We start from the raw sequence: 18,992 nt of genomic DNA on the forward strand, positions 1-18,992 counted from the left end.
ATCTGTAATCTATAAAAACATGATCTGTAATCTATAAAAACATGACCTGTAACCTGTAAAAACATGATCTGTAATCTATAAAAACATGACCTGTAATCTGTAAAAACATGACCTGTAACCTGTAAAAACATGATCTGTTATCTGTAAAACCATGACTTGTAACCTGTAAAAACATGACCTGTAACCTGTAAAAACATGACCTGTAACCTGTAAAAACATGATCTGTTATCTGTAAAACCATGACTTGTAACCTGTAAAAACATGACATGTAACCTGCAAAAACATGATCTGTTATCTGTAAAACCATGACTTGTAACCTTTAAAAACATGACCTGTAACCTGTAAAACCATGACCTGTAACCTGTAAAAGCATGACCTGTAATCTGTAATAACATGACCTGTAATCTGTACAAACATGGCCTGTAACCTGTAAAAACATGATCTTTAACATGTAAAAACATTATCTGTATCCTGTACAAACATGACCTGTAATCTGTAAAAACATGACCTGCAACCTGTAAAAACATGATCTGTAAAAACATGATCTGTAATCTATAAAAACATGACCTGTAATCTATAAAAACATGACATGTAACCTGTAAAAACATGATCTTTAATCTATAAAAACATGACCTGTAATCTGTAAAAACATGATCTGTAACCTGTAAAAACATGATCTGTAAAAACATGATCTGTAATCTATAAAAACATGATCTGTAATCTATAAAAACATGACCTGTAACCTGTAAAAACATGATCTGTAATCTATAAAAACATGACCTGTAATCTGTAAAAACATGACCTGTAACCTGTAAAAACATGATCTGTTATCTGTAAAACCATGACTTGTAACCTGTAAAAACATGACCTGTAACCTGTAAAAACATGACCTGTAACCTGTAAAAACATGATCTGTTATCTGTAAAACCATGACTTGTAACCTGTAAAAACATGACATGTAACCTGCAAAAACATGATCTGTTATCTGTAAAACCATGACTTGTAACCTTTAAAAACATGACCTGTAACCTGTAAAACCATGACCTGTAACCTGTAAAAGCATGACCTGTAATCTGTAAAAACATGATCTTTAACATGTAAAAACATGATCTGTAATCTGTAAAAACATGATCTGTAATCTATAAAAACATGACCAGTAATCTGTAAAAACATGATCTGTAACCTGTAACAACGTGACCTGTAACCTGTAAAAACATGATCTGTTATCTGTAAAACCATGACTTGTAACCTGTAAAAACATGAACTGTAACCTGTAAAACCATGACCTGTAACCTGTAAAAACATGACTTGTAATGTGTAATAACATGATCTGTAATCTGTCAAACAATGACCTGTAACCTGTACAAACATGGCCTGTAACGTGTAAAAACATGATCTTTAACATGTAAAAACATGATCTGTAATCTGTAAAAACATGATCTGTAATCTATAAAAACATGACCAGTAATCTGTAAAAACATGATCTGTAACCTGTAACAACGTGACCTGTAACCTGTAAAAACATGATCTGTTATCTGTAAAACCATGACTTGTAACCTGTAAAAACATGACGTGTAACCTGTAAAAGCATGAACTGTAATCTGTAAAAACATGACATGTAACCTATAAAAACATGACCTGTAATCTGTTAAAACATGATCTGTAATCTATAAAAACATGACCTGTAACCTGTCAAAACATGACCTGTAATCTGTCGAAATATGACCTGTAACCTGTAAAAACATGACCTGCAATCTGTAAAAACATGGCCTGTAACCTGTAAAAACAAGATCTTTAACATGTAAAAACATGATCGGTAATCTGTAAAAACATGATCTGTAATCTATAAAAACATGACCTGTAATCTGTAAAAACATGACCTGCAACCTGTAAAAACATGATCTGTAAAAACATGATCTGTAATCTATAAAAGCATGACCTGTAATCTATAAAAACATGACATGTAACCTGTAAAAACATGATCTTTAATCTATAAAAACATGACCTGTAATCTGTAAAAACATGATCTGTAACCTGTAAAAACATGATCTGTAAAAACATGATCTGTAATCTATAAAAACATGATCTGTAATCTATAAAAACATGACCTGTAACCTGTAAAAACATGATCTGTAATCTATAAAAACATGACCTGTAATCTGTAAAAACATGACCTGTAACCTGTAAAAACATGATCTGTTATCTGTAAAACCATGACTTGTAACCTGTAAAAACATGACCTGTAACCTGTAAAAACATGACCTGTAACCTGTAAAAACATGATCTGTTATCTGTAAAACCATGACTTGTAACCTGTAAAAACATGACATGTAACCTGCAAAAACATGATCTGTTATCTGTAAAACCATGACTTGTAACCTTTAAAAACATGACCTGTAACCTGTAAAACCATGACCTGTAACCTGTAAAAGCATGACCTGTAATCTGTAATAACATGACCTGTAATCTGTACAAACATGGCCTGTAACCTGTAAAAACATGATCTTTAACATGTAAAAACATTATCTGTATCCTGTACAAACATGGCCTGTAACCTGTAAAAACATGATCTTTAACATGTAAAAACATGATCTGTAATCTGTAAAAACATGATCTGTAATCTATAAAAACATGACCAGTAATCTGTAAAAACATGATCTGTAACCTGTAACAACGTGACCTGTAACCTGTAAAAACATGATCTGTTATCTGTAAAACCATGACTTGTAACCTGTAAAAACATGAACTGTAACCTGTAAAACCATGACCTGTAACCTGTAAAAACATGACTTGTAATGTGTAATAACATGATCTGTAATCTGTCAAACAATGACCTGTAACCTGTACAAACATGGCCTGTAACGTGTAAAAACATGATCTTTAACATGTAAAAACATGATCTGTAATCTGTAAAAACATGATCTGTAATCTATAAAAACATGACCAGTAATCTGTAAAAACATGATCTGTAACCTGTAACAACGTGACCTGTAACCTGTAAAAACATGATCTGTTATCTGTAAAACCATGACCTGTAACCTGTAAAAACATGACCTGTAACCTGTAAAAACATGATCTGTTATCTATAAAACCATGACTTGTAACCTGTAAAAACATGACCTGCAACCTGTAAAACCATGACCTGTAACCTGTAAAAACATGACCTGTAATCTGTAATAACATGACCTGTAATCTGTCAAACAATGACCTGTAACCTGTACAAACATGGCCTGTAACCTGTAAAAACATGATGTTTAACATGTAACATGGTATGTAACCTGTAAAAACATGATCTGTTATCTGTAAAACCATGACTTGTAACCTGTAAAAATATGACCTGCAACCTGTAAAACCATGACCTGTAACCTGTAAAAACATGACCTGTAATCTGTAATAACATGACCTGTAATCTGTCAAACAATGACCTGTAACCTGTACAAACATGGCCTGTAACCTGTAAAAACATGATCTGTAATCTATAAAAACATGACCTGTAATCTGTAAAAACATGACCTGTAACCTGTAAAAACATGATCTGTAATCTGTAAAAACATGATCTGTAACCTGTAAAACCATGACCTGTAACCTGTAAAAACATGACCTGTAATCTGTAATAACATGACCTGTAATCTGTCAAACAATGACCTGTAACCTGTACAAACATGGCCTGTAACCTGTAAAAACATGATCTGTAATCTATAAAAACATGACCTGTAATCTGTAAAAACATGACCTGTAACCTGTAAAAACATGAACTGTAATCTGTAAAAATATGACCTGCAACCTGTAAAACCATGACCTGTAACCTGTAAAAACATGACCTGTAATCTGTAATAACATGACCTGTAATCTGTCAAACAATGACCTGTAACCTGTACAAACATGGCCTGTAACCTGTAAAAACATGACCTGTAATCTATAAAAACATGACATGTAACCTGTAAAAACATGATCTTTAATCTATAAAAACATGACCTGTAATCTGTAAAAACATGATCTGTAACCTGTAAAAACATGATCTGTAAAAACATGATCTGTAACCTGTAAAAACATGATCTGTAAAAACATGATCTGTAATCTATAAAAACATGATCTGTAATCTATAAAAACATGACCTGTAACCTGTAAAAACATGATCTGTAATCTATAAAAACATGACCTGTAATCTGTAAAAACATGACCTGTAACCTGTAAAAACATGATCTGTTATCTGTAAAACCATGACTTGTAACCTGTAAAAACATGATCTGTTATCTGTAAAACCATGACTTGTAACCTGTAAAAACATGACATGTAACCTGCAAAAACATGATCTGTTATCTGTAAAACCATGACTTGTAACCTTTAAAAACATGACCTGTAACCTGTAAAACCATGACCTGTAACCTGTAAAAGCATGACCTGTAATCTGTAATAACATGACCTGTAATCTGTACAAACATGGCCTGTAACCTGTAAAAACATGATCTTTAACATGTAAAAACATTATCTGTATCCTGTACAAACATGGCCTGTAACCTGTAAAAACATGATCTTTAACATGTAAAAACATGATCTGTAATCTGTAAAAACATGATCTGTAATCTATAAAAACATGACCAGTAATCTGTAAAAACATGATCTGTAACCTGTAACAACGTGACCTGTAACCTGTAAAAACATGATCTGTTATCTGTAAAACCATGACTTGTAACCTGTAAAAACATGAACTGTAACCTGTAAAACCATGACCTGTAACCTGTAAAAACATGACTTGTAATGTGTAATAACATGATCTGTAATCTGTCAAACAATGACCTGTAACCTGTACAAACATGGCCTGTAACGTGTAAAAACATGATCTTTAACATGTAAAAACATGATCTGTAATCTGTAAAAACATGATCTGTAATCTATAAAAACATGACCAGTAATCTGTAAAAACATGATCTGTAACCTGTAACAACGTGACCTGTAACCTGTAAAAACATGATCTGTTATCTGTAAAACCATGACTTGTAACCTGTAAAAACATGACGTGTAACCTGTAAAAGCATGAACTGTAATCTGTAAAAACATGACATGTAACCTATAAAAACATGACCTGTAATCTGTTAAAACATGATCTGTAATCTATAAAAACATGACCTGTAACCTGTCAAAACATGACCTGTAATCTGTCGAAATATGACCTGTAACCTGTAAAAACATGACCTGCAATCTGTAAAAACATGGCCTGTAACCTGTAAAAACAAGATCTTTAACATGTAAAAACATGATCGGTAATCTGTAAAAACATGATCTGTAATCTATAAAAACATGACCTGTAATCTGTAAAAACATGACCTGCAACCTGTAAAAACATGATCTGTAAAAACATGATCTGTAATCTATAAAAACATGACCTGTAATCTATAAAAACATGACATGTAACCTGTAAAAACATGATCTTTAATCTATAAAAACATGACCTGTAATCTGTAAAAACATGATCTGTAACCTGTAAAAACATGATCTGTAAAAACATGATCTGTAATCTATAAAAACATGATCTGTAATCTATAAAAACATGACCTGTAACCTGTAAAAACATGATCTGTAATCTATAAAAACATGACCTGTAACCTGTAAAAACATGATCTGTTATCTGTAAAACCATGACTTGTAACCTGTAAAAACATGACCTGTAACCTGTAAAAACATGACCTGTAACCTGTAAAAACATGATCTGTTATCTGTAAAACCATGACTTGTAACCTGTAAAAACATGACATGTAACCTGCAAAAACATGATCTGTTATCTGTAAAACCATGACTTGTAACCTTTAAAAACATGACCTGTAACCTGTAAAACCATGACCTGTAACCTGTAAAAGCATGACCTGTAATCTGTAATAACATGACCTGTAATCTGTACAAACATGGCCTGTAACCTGTAAAAACATGATATTTAACATGTAAAAACATTATCTGTATCCTGTACAAACATGGCCTGTAACCTGTAAAAACATGATCTTTAACATGTAAAAACATGATCTGTAATCTGTAAAAACATGATCTGTAATCTATAAAAACATGACCAGTAATCTGTAAAAACATGATCTGTAACCTGTAACAACGTGACCTGTAACCTGTAAAAACATGATCTGTTATCTGTAAAACCATGACTTGTAACCTGTAAAAACATGAACTGTAACCTGTAAAACCATGACCTGTAACCTGTAAAAAACATGACTTGTAATGTGTAATAACATGATCTGTAATCTGTCAAACAATGACCTGTAACCTGTACAAACATGGCCTGTAACGTGTAAAAACATGATCTTTAACATGTAAAAACATGATCTGTAATCTGTAAAAACATGATCTGTAATCTATAAAAACATGACCAGTAATCTGTAAAAACATGATCTGTAACCTGTAACAACGTGACCTGTAACCTGTAAAAACATGATCTGTTATCTGTAAAACCATGACTTGTAACCTGTAAAAACATGACGTGTAACCTGTAAAAGCATGAACTGTAATCTGTAAAAACATGACATGTAACCTATAAAAACATGACCTGTAATCTGTTAAAACATGATCTGTAATCTATAAAAACATGACCTGTAACCTGTCAAAACATGACCTGTAATCTGTCGAAATATGACCTGTAACCTGTAAAAACATGACCTGCAATCTGTAAAAACATGGCCTGTAACCTGTAAAAACAAGATCTTTAACATGTAAAAACATGATCGGTAATCTGTAAAAACATGATCTATAATCTATAAAAACATGACCTGTAATCTGTAAAAACATGACCTACAACCTGTAAAAACATGATCTGTAAAAACATGATCTGTAATCTATAAAAACATGACCTGTAATCTATAAAAACATGACATGTAACCTGTAAAAACATGATCTTTAATCTATAAAAACATGACCTGTAATCTGTAAAAACATGATCTGTAACCTGTAAAAACATGATCTGTAAAAACATGATCTGTAATCTATAAAAACATGATCTGTAATCTATAAAAACATGACCTGTAACCTGTAAAAACATGATCTGTAATCTATAAAAACATGACCTGTAATCTGTAAAAACATGACCTGTAACCTGTAAAAACATGATCTGTTATCTGTAAAACCATGACTTGTAACCTGTAAAAACATGACCTGTAACCTGTAAAAACATGACCTGTAACCTGTAAAAACATGATCTGTTATCTGTAAAACCATGACTTGTAACCTGTAAAAACATGACATGTAACCTGCAAAAACATGATCTGTTATCTGTAAAACCATGACTTGTAACCTTTAAAAACATGACCTGTAACCTGTAAAACCATGACCTGTAACCTGTAAAAGCATGACCTGTAATCTGTAATAACATGACCTGTAATCTGTACAAACATGGCCTGTAACCTGTAAAAACATGATCTTAAACATGTAAAAACATTATCTGTATCCTGTACAAACATGGCCTGTAACCTGTAAAAACATGATCTTTAACATGTAAAAACATGATCTGTAATCTGTAAAAACATGATCTGTAATCTATAAAAACATGACCAGTAATCTGTAAAAACATGATCTGTAACCTGTAACAACGTGACCTGTAACCTGTAAAAACATGATCTGTTATCTGTAAAACCATGACTTGTAACCTGTAAAAACATGAACTGTAACCTGTAAAACCATGACCTGTAACCTGTAAAAACATGACTTGTAATGTGTAATAACATGATCTGTAATCTGTCAAACAATGACCTGTAACCTGTACAAACATGGCCTGTAACGTGTAAAAACATGATCTTTAACATGTAAAAACATGATCTGTAATCTGTAAAAACATGATCTGTAATCTATAAAAACATGACCAGTAATCTGTAAAAACATGATCTGTAACCTGTAACAACGTGACCTGTAACCTGTAAAAACATGATCTGTTATCTGTAAAACCATGACCTGTAACCTGTAAAAACATGACCTGTAACCTGTAAAAACATGATCTGTTATCTATAAAACCATGACTTGTAACCTGTAAAAACATGACCTGCAACCTGTAAAACCATGACCTGTAACCTGTAAAAACATGACCTGTAATCTGTAATAACATGACCTGTAATCTGTCAAACAATGACCTGTAACCTGTACAAACATGGCCTGTAACCTGTAAAAACATGATGTTTAACATGTAACATGGCATGTAACCTGTAAAAACATGATCTGTTATCTGTAAAACCATGACTTGTAACCTGTAAAAATATGACCTGCAACCTGTAAAACCATGACCTGTAACCTGTAAAAACATGACCTGTAATCTGTAATAACATGACCTGTAATCTGTCAAACAATGACCTGTAACCTGTACAAACATGGCCTGTAACCTGTAAAAACATGATCTTTAACATGTAAAAACATGATCTGTAATCTGTAAAAACATGATCTGTATTATATAAAAACATGACCAGTAATCTGTAAAAAAAATGATCTGTAACCTGTAACAACGTGACTTGTAACCTGTAAAAACATGATCTGTTATCTGTAAAACCATGACTTGTAACCTGTAAAAACATGACGTGTAACCTGTAAAAGCATGAACTGTAATCTGTAAAAACATGACATGTAACCTGTAAAAACATGACCTGTAATCTGTTAAAACATGATCTGTAATCTATAAAAACATGACCTGTAACCTGTCAAAACATGACCTGTAATCTGTCGAAATATGACCTGTAACCTGTAAAAACATGACCTGCAATCTGTAAAAACATGGCCTGTAACCTGTAAAAACAAGATCTTTACCATGTAAAAACATGATCGGTAATCTATAAAAACATGATCTGTAATCTATAAAAACATGACCTGTAATCTGTAAAAACATGACCTGCAACCTGTACAAACATGATCTGTAAAAACATGATCTGTAATCTATAAAAACATGACCTGTAATCTATAAAAACATGACCTGTAACCTGTAAAAACATGATCTTTAATCTATAAAAACATGACCTGTAATCTGTAAAAACATGATCTGTACCCTGTAAAAACATGATCTGTAAAAACATGATCTGTAATCTATAAAAACATGATCTGTAATCTATAAAAACATGACCTGTAACCTGTAAAAACATGATCTGTAATCTATAAAAACATGACCTGTAATCTGTAAAAACATGACCTGTAACCTGTAAAAACATGATCTGTTATCTGTAAAACCATGACTTGTAACCTGTAAAAACATGACCTGTAACCTGTAAAAACATGACCTGTAACCTGTAAAAACATGATCTGTTATCTGTAAAACCATGACTTGTAACCTGTAAAAACATGACATGTAACCTGCAAAAACATGATCTGTTATCTGTAAAACCATGACTTGTAACCTTTAAAAACATGACCTGTAACCTGTAAAACCATGACCTGTAACCTGTAAAAGCATGACCTGTAATCTGTAATAACATGACCTGTAATCTGTACAAACATGGCCTGTAACCTGTAAAAACATGATCTTTAACATGTAAAAACATTATCTGTATCCTGTACAAACATGACCTGTAATCTGTAAAAACATGACCTGCAACCTGTAAAAACATGATCTGTAAAAACATGATCTGTAATCTATAAAAACATGACCTGTAATCTATAAAAACATGACATGTAACCTGTAAAAACATGATCTTTAATCTATAAAAACATGACCTGTAATCTGTAAAAACATGATCTGTAACCTGTAAAAACATGATCTGTAAAAACATGATCTGTAATCTATAAAAACATGATCTGTAATCTATAAAAACATGACCTGTAACCTGTAAAAACATGATCTGTAATCTATAAAAACATGACCTGTAATCTGTAAAAACATGACCTGTAACCTGTAAAAACATGATCTGTTATCTGTAAAACCATGACTTGTAACCTGTAAAAACATGACCTGTAACCTGTAAAAACATGACCTGTAACCTGTAAAAACATGATCTGTTATCTGTAAAACCATGACTTGTAACCTGTAAAAACATGACATGTAACCTGCAAAAACATGATCTGTTATCTGTAAAACCATGACTTGTAACCTTTAAAAACATGACCTGTAACCTGTAAAACCATGACCTGTAACCTGTAAAAGCATGACCTGTAATCTGTAATAACATGACCTGTAATCTGTACAAACATGGCCTGTAACCTGTAAAAACATGATCTTTAACATGTAAAAACATTATCTGTATCCTGTACAAACATGGCCTGTAACCTGTAAAAACATGATCTTTAACATGTAAAAACATGATCTGTAATCTGTAAAAACATGATCTGTAATCTATAAAAACATGACCAGTAATCTGTAAAAACATGATCTGTAACCTGTAACAACGTGACCTGTAACCTGTAAAAACATGATCTGTTATCTGTAAAACCATGACTTGTAACCTGTAAAAACATGAACTGTAACCTGTAAAACCATGACCTGTAACCTGTAAAAACATGACTTGTAATGTGTAATAACATGATCTGTAATCTGTCAAACAATGACCTGTAACCTGTACAAACATGGCCTGTAACGTGTAAAAACATGATCTTTAACATGTAAAAACATGATCTGTAATCTGTAAAAACATGATCTGTAATCTATAAAAACATGACCAGTAATCTGTAAAAACATGATCTGTAACCTGTAACAACGTGACCTGTAACCTGTAAAAACATGATCTGTTATCTGTAAAACCATGACTTGTAACCTGTAAAAACATGACATGTAACCTGCAAAAACATGATCTGTTATCTGTAAAACCATGACTTGTAACCTTTAAAAACATGACCTGTAACCTGTAAAACCATGACCTGTAACCTGTAAAAGCATGACCTGTAATCTGTAATAACATGACCTGTAATCTGTACAAACATGGCCTGTAACCTGTAAAAACATGATCTTTAACATGTAAAAACATTATCTGTATCCTGTACAAACATGGCCTGTAACCTGTAAAAACATGATCTTTAACATGTAAAAACATGATCTGTAATCTGTAAAAACATGATCTGTAATCTATAAAAACATGACCAGTAATCTGTAAAAACATGATCTGTAACCTGTAACAACGTGACCTGTAACCTGTAAAAACATGATCTGTTATCTGTAAAACCATGACTTGTAACCTGTAAAAACATGAACTGTAACCTGTAAAACCATGACCTGTAACCTGTAAAAACATGACTTGTAATGTGTAATAACATGATCTGTAATCTGTCAAACAATGACCTGTAACCTGTACAAACATGGCCTGTAACGTGTAAAAACATGATCTTTAACATGTAAAAACATGATCTGTAATCTGTAAAAACATGATCTGTAATCTATAAAAACATGACCAGTAATCTGTAAAAACATGATCTGTAACCTGTAACAACGTGACCTGTAACCTGTAAAAACATGATCTGTTATCTGTAAAACCATGACTTGTAACCTGTAAAAACATGACGTGTAACCTGTAAAAGCATGAACTGTAATCTGTAAAAACATGACATGTAACCTATAAAAACATGACCTGTAATCTGTTAAAACATGATCTGTAATCTATAAAAACATGACCTGTAACCTGTCAAAACATGACCTGTAATCTGTCGAAATATGACCTGTAACCTGTAAAAACATGACCTGCAATCTGTAAAAACATGGCCTGTAACCTGTAAAAACAAGATCTTTAACATGTAAAAACATGATCGGTAATCTGTAAAAACATGATCTGTAATCTATAAAAACATGACCTGTAATCTGTAAAAACATGACCTGCAACCTGTAAAAACATGATCTGTAAAAACATGATCTGTAATCTATAAAAACATGACCTGTAATCTGTAAAAACATGACATGTAACCTGTAAAAACATGATCTTTAATCTATAAAAACATGACCTGTAATCTGTAAAAACATGATCTGTAACCTGTAAAAACATGATCTGTAAAAACATGATCTGTAATCTATAAAAACATGATCTGTAATCTATAAAAACATGACCTGTAACCTGTAAAAACATGATCTGTAATCTATAAAAACATGACCTGTAATCTGTAAAAACATGACCTGTAACCTGTAAAAACATGATCTGTTATCTGTAAAACCATGACTTGTAACCTGTAAAAACATGACCTGTAACGTGTAAAAACATGACCTGTAACCTGTAAAAACATGATCTGTTATCTGTAAAACCATGACTTGTAACCTGTAAAAACATGACATGTAACCTGCAAAAACATGATCTGTTATCTGTAAAACCATGACTTGTAACCTTTAAAAACATGACCTGTAACGTGTAAAACCATGACCTGTAACCTGTAAAAGCATGACCTGTAATCTGTAATAACATGACCTGTAATCTGTACAAACATGGCCTGTAACCTGTAAAAACATGATCTTTAACATGTAAAAACATTATCTGTATCCTGTACAAACATGGCCTGTAACCTGTAAAAACATGATCTTTAACATGTAAAAACATGATCTGTAATCTGTAAAAACATGATCTGTAATCTATAAAAACATGACCAGTAATCTGTAAAAACATGATCTGTAACCTGTAACAACGTGACCTGTAACCTGTAAAAACATGATCTGATATCTGTAAAACCATGACTTGTAACCTGTAAAAACATGAACTGTAACCTGTAAAACCATGACCTGTAACCTGTAAAAACATGACTTGTAATGTGTAATAACATGATCTGTAATCTGTCAAACAATGACCTGTAACCTGTACAAACATGGCCTGTAACGTGTAAAAACATGATCTTTAACATGTAAAAACATGATCTGTAATCTGTAAAAACATGATCTGTAATCTATAAAAACATGACCAGTAATCTGTAAAAACATGATCTGTAACCTGTAACAACGTGACCTGTAACCTGTAAAAACATGATCTGTTATCTGTAAAACCATGACCTGTAACCTGTAAAAACATGACCTGTAACCTGTAAAAACATGATCTGTTATCTATAAAACCATGACTTGTAACCTGTAAAAACATGACCTGCAACCTGTAAAACCATGACCTGTAACCTGTAAAAACATGACCTGTAATCTGTAATAACATGACCTGTAATCTGTCAAACAATGACCTGTAACCTGTACAAACATGGCCTGTAACCTGTAAAAACATGATGTTTAACATGTAACATGGCATGTAACCTGTAAAAACATGATCTGTTATCTGTAAAACCATGACTTGTAACCTGTAAAAATATGACCTGCAACCTGTAAAACCATGACCTGTAACCTGTAAAAACATGACCTGTAATCTGTAATAACATGACCTGTAATCTGTCAAACAATGACCTGTAACCTGTACAAACATGGCCTGTAACCTGTAAAAACATGATCTTTAACATGTAAAAACATGATCTGTAATCTGTAAAAACATGATCTGTATTATATAAAAACATGACCAGTAATCTGTAAAAAAAATGATCTGTAACCTGTAACAACGTGACTTGTAACCTGTAAAAACATGATCTGTTATCTGTAAAACCATGACTTGTAACCTGTAAAAACATGACGTGTAACCTGTAAAAGCATGAACTGTAATCTGTAAAAACATGACATGTAACCTGTAAAAACATGACCTGTAATCTGTTAAAACATGATCTGTAATCTATAAAAACATGACCTGTAACCTGTCAAAACATGACCTGTAATCTGTCGAAATATGACCTGTAACCTGTAAAAACATGACCTGCAATCTGTAAAAACATGGCCTGTAACCTGTAAAAACAAGATCTTTACCATGTAAAAACATGATCGGTAATCTATAAAAACATGATCTGTAATCTATAAAAACATGACCTGTAATCTGTAAAAACATGACCTGCAACCTGTACAAACATGATCTGTAAAAACATGATCTGTAATCTATAAAAACATGACCTGTAATCTATAAAAACATGACCTGTAACCTGTAAAAACATGATCTTTAATCTATAAAAACATGACCTGTAATCTGTAAAAACATGATCTGTACCCTGTAAAAACATGATCTGTAAAAACATGATCTGTAATCTATAAAAACATGATCTGTAATCTATAAAAACATGACCTGTAGCCTGTAAAAACATGATCTGTAATCTATAAAAACATGACCTGTAATCTGTAAAAACATGACCTGTAACCTGTAAAAACATGATCTGTTATCTGTAAAACCATGACTTGTAACCTGTAAAAACATGACCTGTAACCTGTAAAAACATGACCTGTAACCTGTAAAAACATGATCTGTTATCTGTAAAACCATGACTTGTAACCTGTAAAAACATGACATGTAACCTGCAAAAACATGATCTGTTATCTGTAAAACCATGACTTGTAACCTTTAAAAACATGACCTGTAACCTGTAAAACCATGACCTGTAACCTGTAAAAGCATGACCTGTAATCTGTAATAACATGACCTGTAATCTGTACAAACATGGCCTGTAACCTGTAAAAACATGATCTTTAACATGTAAAAACATTATCTGTATCCTGTACAAACATGACCTGTAATCTGTAAAAACATGACCTGCAACCTGTAAAAACATGATCTGTAAAAACATGATCTGTAATCTATAAAAACATGACCTGTAATCTATAAAAACATGACATGTAACCTGTAAAAACATGATCTTTAATCTATAAAAACATGACCTGTAATCTGTAAAAACATGATCTGTAACCTGTAAAAACATGATCTGTAAAAACATGATCTGTAATCTATAAAAACATGATCTGTAATCTATAAAAACATGACCTGTAACCTGTAAAAACATGATCTGTAATCTATAAAAACATGACCTGTAATCTGTAAAAACATGACCTGTAACCTGTAAAAACATGATCTGTTATCTGTAAAACCATGACTTGTAACCTGTAAAAACATGACCTGTAACCTGTAAAAACATGACCTGTAACCTGTAAAAACATGATCTGTTATCTGTAAAACCATGACTTGTAACCTGTAAAAACATGACATGTAACCTGCAAAAACATGATCTGTTATCTGTAAAACCATGACTTGTAACCTTTAAAAACATGACCTGTAACCTGTAAAACCATGACCTGTAACCTGTAAAAGCATGACCTGTAATCTGTAATAACATGACCTGTAATCTGTACAAACATGGCCTGTAACCTGTAAAAACATGATCTTTAACATGTAAAAACATTATCTGTATCCTGTACAAACATGGCCTGTAACCTGTAAAAACATGATCTTTAACATGTAAAAACATGATCTGTAATCTGTAAAAACATGATCTGTAATCTATAAAAACATGACCAGTAATCTGTAAAAACATGATCTGTAACCTGTAACAACGTGACCTGTAACCTGTAAAAACATGATCTGTTATCTGTAAAACCATGACTTGTAACCTGTAAAAACATGAACTGTAACCTGTAAAACCATGACCTGTAACCTGTAAAAACATGACTTGTAATGTGTAATAACATGATCTGTAATCTGTCAAACAATGACCTGTAACCTGTACAAACATGGCCTGTAACGTGTAAAAACATGATCTTTAACATGTAAAAACATGATCTGTAATCTGTAAAAACATGATCTGTAATCTATAAAAACATGACCAGTAATCTGTAAAAACATGATCTGTAACCTGTAACAACGTGACCTGTAACCTGTAAAAACATGATCTGTTATCTGTAAAACCATGACTTGTAACCTGTAAAAACATGACGTGTAACCTGTAAAAGCATGAACTGTAATCTGTAAAAACATGACATGTAACCTATAAAAACATGACCTGTAATCTGTTAAAACATGATCTGTAATCTATAAAAACATGACCTGTAACCTGTCAAAACATGACCTGTAATCTGTCGAAATATGACCTGTAACCTGTAAAAACATGACCTGCAATCTGTAAAAACATGGCCTGTAACCTGTAAAAACAAGATCTTTAACATGTAAAAACATGATCGGTAATCTGTAAAAACATGATCTGTAATCTATAAAAACATGACCTGTAATCTGTAAAAACATGACCTGCAACCTGTAAAAACATGATCTGTAAAAACATGATCTGTAATCTATAAAAACATGACCTGTAATCTATAAAAACATGACATGTAACCTGTAAAAACATGATCTTTAATCTATAAAAACATGACCTGTAATCTGTAAAAACATGATCTGTAACCTGTAAAAACATGATCTGTAAAAACATGATCTGTAATCTATAAAAACATGATCTGTAATCTATAAAAACATGACCTGTAACCTGTAAAAACATGATCTGTAATCTATAAAAACATGACCTGTAATCTGTAAAAACATGACCTGTAACCTGTAAAAACATGATCTGTTATCTGTAAAACCATGACTTGTAACCTGTAAAAACATGACCTGTAACCTGTAAAAACATGACCTGTAACCTGTAAAAACATGATCTGTTATCTGTAAAACCATGACTTGTAACCTGTAAAAACATGACATGTAACCTGCAAAAACATGATCTGTTATCTGTAAAACCATGACTTGTAACCTTTAAAAACATGACCTGTAACCTGTAAAACCATGACCTGTAACCTGTAAAAGCATGACCTGTAATCTGTAATAACATGACCTGTAATCTGTACAAACATGGCCTGTAACCTGTAAAAACATGATCTTTAACATGTAAAAACATTATCTGTATCCTGTACAAACATGGCCTGTAACCTGTAAAAACATGATCTTTAACATGTAAAAACATGATCTGTAATCTGTAAAAACATGATCTGTAATCTATAAAAACATGACCAGTAATCTGTAAAAACATGATCTGTAACCTGTAACAACGTGACCTGTAACCTGTAAAAACATGATCTGTTATCTGTAAAACCATGACTTGTAACCTGTAAAAACATGAACTGTAACCTGTAAAACCATGACCTGTAACCTGTAAAAACATGACTTGTAATGTGTAATAACATGATCTGTAATCTGTCAAACAATGACCTGTAACCTGTACAAACATGGCCTGTAACGTGTAAAAACATGATCTTTAACATGTAAAAACATGATCTGTAATCTGTAAAAACATGATCTGTAATCTATAAAAACATGACCAGTAATCTGTAAAAACATGATCTGTAACCTGTAACAACGTGACCTGTAACCTGTAAAAACATGATCTGTTATCTGTAAAACCATGACCTGTAACCTGTAAAAACATGACCTGTAACCTGTAAAAACATGATCTGTTATCTATAAAACCATGACTTGTAACCTGTAAAAACATGACCTGCAACCTGTAAAACCATGACCTGTAACCTGTAAAAACATGACCTGTAATCTGTAATAACATGACCTGTAATCTGTCAAACAATGACCTGTAACCTGTACAAACATGGCCTGTAACCTGTAAAAACATGATGTTTAACATGTAACATGGCATGTAACCTGTAAAAACATGATCTGTTATCTGTAAAACCATGACTTGTTACCTGTAAAAATATGACCTGCAACCTGTAAAACCATGACCTGTAACCTGTAAAAACATGACCTGTAATCTGTAATAACATGACCTGTAATCTGTCAAACAATGACCTGTAACCTGTACAAACATGGCCTGTAACCTGTAAAAACATGATCTGTAATCTATAAAAACATGACCTGTAATCTGTAAAAACATGACCTGTAACCTGTAAAAACATGATCTGTAATCTGTAAAAACATGATCTGTAAACTGTAAAACCATGACCTGTAACCTGTAAAAACATGACCTGTAATCTGTAATAACATGACCTGTAATCTGTCAAACAATGACCTGTAACCTGTACAAACATGGCCTGTAACCTGTAAAAACATGATCTGTAATCTATAAAAACATGACCTGTAATCTGTAAAAACATGACCTGTAACCTGTAAAAACATGATCTGTAATCTGTAAAAATATGACCTGCAACCTGTAAAACCATGACCTGTAACCTGTAAAAACATGACCTGTAATCTGTAATAACATGACCTGTAATCTGTCAAACAATGACCTGTAACCTGTACAAACATGGCCTGTAACCTGTAAAAACATGACCTGTAATCTGTAATAACATGACCTGTAATCTGTCAAACAATGACCTGTAACCTGTACAAACATGGCCTGTAACCTGTAAAAACATGATCTGTAATCTATAAAAACATGACCTGTAATCTGTAAAAACATGACCTGTAACCTGTAAAAACATGATCTGTAATCTGTAAAAACATGATCTGTAACCTGTAAAACCATGACCTGTAACCTGTAAAAACATGACCTGTAATCTGTAATAACATGACCTGTAATCTGTCAAACAATGACCTGTAACCTGTACAAACATGGCCTGTAACCTGTAAAAACATGATGTTTAACATGTAACATGGCATGTAACCTGTAAAAACATGATCTGTTACCTGTAAAACCATGACTTGTAACCTGTAAAAATATGACCTGCAACCTGTAAAACCATGACCTGTAACCTGTAAAAACATGACCTGTAATCTGTAATAACATGACCTGTAATCTGTCAAACAATGACCTGTAACCTGTACAAACATGGCCTGTAACCTGTAAAAACATGATCTGTAATCTATAAAAACATGACCTGTAATCTGTAAAAACATGACCTGTAACCTGTAAAAACATGATCTGTAATCTGTAAAAACATGATCTGTAACCTGTAAAACCATGACCTGTAACCTGTAAAAACATGACCTGTAATCTGTAATAACATGACCTGTAATCTGTCAAACAATGACCTGTAACCTGTACAAACATGGCCTGTAACCTGTAAAAACATGATCTGTAATCTATAAAAACATGACCTGTAATCTGTAAAAACATGACCTGTAACCTGTAAAAACATGATCTGTAATCTGTAAAAATATGACCTGCAACCTGTAAAACCATGACCTGTAACCTGTAAAAACATGACCTGTAATCTGTAATAACATGACCTGTAATCTGTCAAACAATGACCTGTAACCTGTACAAACATGGCCTGTAACCTGTAAAAA

This window comes from Myxine glutinosa, chromosome 9, assembly GCF_964187855.1.
Source record: "Myxine glutinosa chromosome 9, kmMyxGlut1.1, whole genome shotgun sequence".
In the NCBI taxonomy this organism is placed as follows: Eukaryota; Metazoa; Chordata; class Myxini; order Myxiniformes; family Myxinidae; genus Myxine; species Myxine glutinosa.